Genomic DNA, 4048 nt, shown 5'->3' on the forward strand with positions numbered 1-4048 from the left:
CTCGCCCTCCCTCTCTCCCTCCCTCCCTCCCTCCCTCCCTCCCTCCTTCCTTCCTTCCTTCCTTCCTTCCTTCCTTCTAGGGATGGAACCCAGGGCTTCTAGGATGCTTACGGGGCAAGTCATTTTCTAGGTGGTACACTCTCAGCCCCACCTAGATCTGTCAAGACCAGGAATATGTACACCTGACTGGAGAGAAAGCTTGGCTTAGGCACCGACAGGCCTTTCAGAAACATGTGCAGTCTGGGTTTGTGTGCTCTGCTGAGAACACCCGGGGACCTGAGGAGCATTGCAGGTAGATAACGGCAGGAATTCCAAATTGATTTTTTTTTCTGTCCATTAAACATCAAAATAGTCTCACAGTATTTTCCCTCTACCTTCGGTCTTAGAAAATAGTATGAGGGACTTAATGTTGGTGTGACTTTTTATAACAAAGGCTTTTTCAAAAACCTCATTTCTGTTGAACAATTGAGTTGCCTATGAAAGCACAGCAGGGAAAGTTTTAAATTTCCCTTACACTTTTTGACGCTATCTCAATTTCTTCAACATAAAATATGGGTGAGGATATGAGGCCATGGAAATCGTAAAGAATATTGAGAAGTTCAAATATGCACCTTGCAAGATTGGCTTATAAAATAATGTGCTCTTAAAATGTCATCCACTCTCTCCTATTCAGTGTAAGAATCCAATCTACATTATGGGATGGAAATGTCAGGGGGGCAGGTTGGGATTTAAAGTTCTCTATGTATGTGACCTTGAACACAGTGGCTCTTTGAGCCTCTGATGCCTTATCTACTGTAACAAAGGTAATAATAATAATAATAAATTTGTTATTATTATAGAGAATGTAGGTAATGCATATAAAAATATCTGGATGTTATTAAATGCTATAAATGCAGAAGAGTTTTTTATTATCATATTATATTTTATAGTTTACTATATATTTTAGTGTTAATGTAACTGGTCCTTCAGGCCCACAGTTTAAAAATGTTATAAGACAAAAATTAGTTTATGAGACAAGTTTTAGTGAAATCAATGAACTCACAAAAAGGCAAATTTATCTAAGATTATTTTTTAAACTATGTCTGCTATTTGTTTTACCTAACAGGAAGATGACATCCAGTAAATAGAAAAATACATCATAAAGTTCAATCGATTGCATACAACAGAATAAGTTAAAATCTGAGGGTGGTGGTGTTGGCCTATAGTCCCAGTACTTTGGAAGGGAACACAGCCATCCCTCACACCGAGTTTTCTGTTATTTCATTACCTTGTCACAGACCATCTTTAGGAGCTCTAGAAACAACTCAGGCCTGTTTGCTTTTCTAGAACCTTAACAAAGTCTCTGCAATGACCTCCCTGTTCCTTCTTGTCCTTTCTCTTCTCTGGTCCTTATTCTTTCTTGCCTTCTGTTCATCTCCCTTCCCCCCCCTCTCCCTTCTTCCCTCTGTGCATTTGATACTATGTCGTCTTCACTTATTTTTCCCTCTTTTGTTTATATGTTTGGTTTTGAGGATCCACAGGGGTGGGAGGTTGGGGGAGATGGGAGTTTGCCTCATTGTGTAGCTCAGGTTGGCCCCAAACACAATGAAGGAAGGGGCAGAACTGTTTGGTGTTTCTTCTTTAAGGTCACTAGTTGCAGCATCAGGACCTCTCCCCAAGACCTAGCAACCTCCAAAGGCTTTTCCAGATTCCATCACACTGGAACCCATCCAAGGGATTTGTTAGAATCCCTGTGTGAACTGAACCTAACATCCTCATATATCATGATTCTCTCTCTCTCTCTCTCTCTCTCTCTCTCCTACAGTGGCACTTTGGAATTTTCTCTTGCTTTATCCAATGATCCAATCAATTAACCAAATTAAGCATGCCTAAATTTCAGCAGGATTTTTATAAGTTTTCTTTTATTCTATTCCAAGCTTGTCACCAGAAGGTACTATGGTGATGTGCTCTAAATGTTTGGGCTGCACTCCCACCTTGCTTTCACCAAGAGGAGACATAGTAGATACTATATTAGATTTTTTAAAAAATGGTTTGGGCTTAGGAGATGGTGGGAGGAAGAGCCCACCCAGAAGACAGAACTACAAAATGGATCTCCTTGGATCACGTGGCTTAGTGCTTTCTTCACAAATGCAGTAACTACTTTTAATACATTGGATCACCATTGTGGGTGAGGGTCTCCCTGATGTTCATATGCGTCCCCAGGGGCTGTATTCCATAATGCCAGATAATCATTTCTGCCTTGTAGTTAAGAGCAATGAAATTTATGTACCGAATGGTGTCTGTGGTAGGAGGTGGCTTGTTTGTTCCTGGCTGCCCAGAACCTAAATAATCACACAAAACTATATTATTTAAAACACTGCTTGGCCAATGTCTCTAGCATATTCCTAGCAAGCTTTTACATATTTAATTAACCCATTTCTATTATTTTATATTTTGCCATGAGGTTTGTGTGACAGCTTGCATCTTTCTCCTCTGGTGGCTCTATGACGTCTCCCTGACTCCTCCTTCTTTCTCCCAGCATACAGTTTAGTTTTCCCCATCTACCTCTGTTCTGCCCTGGGATAGGTCCAAAAGCAGTTTCTTTATTAGTGGATGGTCATCACAACATACTGAGGGGAATCCCACATCAGTTTTCCTAGATGCTACCCTAGGAATTAACAATGAAGACAAGTGTAACTGCCTGCCTCCGCTGGGTCTTAATTGCCCATCTAGATACAAGTGACAGGCGCTGAATCACACAGGGCCAGAACCTTTTTTTTTTCTGTCTTCCTCTCCCTTTTCAAACCAGTCACTCTCCAATTTTATTTTCTCAATTTGGCCAAGGACAGCTGAGATATGAAAGGAAGCCTTCAGAGGGCCCCGGGACTGGGTTCCGCAGTTGGAAAGGTGGGCAGTTAAAACCTTTTTCTAGTTGCTGTTGGTTGATTTTACACCATCACATTAGCAGTAGCCTCACCAGCCCCAAACACCTACTCATTGGAAGCGTCAGTGAAGTGGGTTCTACCATGATACTTTGCAGCCACAAGGACAATCAGGAGACAGCCCCAGTGCTCCAGCTCTGAGGGTCCCTGCAGGTTCGCACCACAGCTGATCCACGCCAGCTACTAGCATGGCTTTTCTGTGCCCTTCTACCAAACGGCAACCCAGGGCACTTGAGAAGGGTTTACCTGGTTCTGGCCTCGGGAATTTGAATTGATTCTTGCAGTTTCTCACCAGACATTTTGTGTGTGTGTGTGTGTGTGTGTGTGTGTGTGTGTGTGTGTGTATGTGTGTGTGTAAAGAAGGTAGTTGGTGTAGCCAGAGAAGCAGGCTGCATATGGCAATGCTCACTGAGCAAGTTTAAAGGGAACCCCACAAGCGCCCTCCACAAAAGTGAAAGCCACAAATATCTTTTGTCAATTTCACCCCATAAAACAAAAAACAAACAAACAAACAAACAAACCATCCGACCGTAGGAAGAAAAGCTTCAAGAATGGAAACGGGTTGTGATCTATTTCCCAACAAGGCGACAGTGAACAAGTCACCTCTGTAGGTGTCTCAACTTGTCAGGAGCCCATCAGTTCTGCTCTCCTGCACACCCGTGTAATTCCAGGTGAGTCAAGTCACTTAACGCTGCATCTCCTTGTGAGGAAGTTTGGTCTACATAAGAAAAGAGAATGAGGCAGTCAAGTACACAACCTAGACGTCCCCCCTCCCCATTTTGTTACGAACATTATTTGGGAAAGGGGTAGAAGGGCAACTGAGTCCTGGGTAGCCATTTTTAGGCATGAAAAGTACCTTAGTGAGCACTGACACCATGCCCCCAAGCTGCGGGTGCAACGCCTTCGTTCTATGCTGTGTTCAAGTAAAGATGTCAAGTTCTGTGGTCACAGGTGGTACCGCAGGGACACTTTTGCAGCAAGCCATGGGAGTGACTGAAAACAGAAAAGTGTGTACTGAGGGCCAGGGGCGGATTACCAGCTCACTTGACTGAGTGCCCACCCAGCTTGTACCCAGCCCAGGATTCCGTCTCCATTGCTGCATTAACTGGGTAGGACCGCATCTGCCT

The sequence above is a fragment of the Alexandromys fortis genome, unplaced genomic scaffold (assembly GCF_014885135.2).
Source record: "Alexandromys fortis isolate MF-2015 unplaced genomic scaffold, M_Fortis_MF-2015_v1.1 scaffold_98, whole genome shotgun sequence".
Lineage (NCBI taxonomy): Eukaryota > Metazoa > Chordata > Mammalia > Rodentia > Cricetidae > Alexandromys > Alexandromys fortis.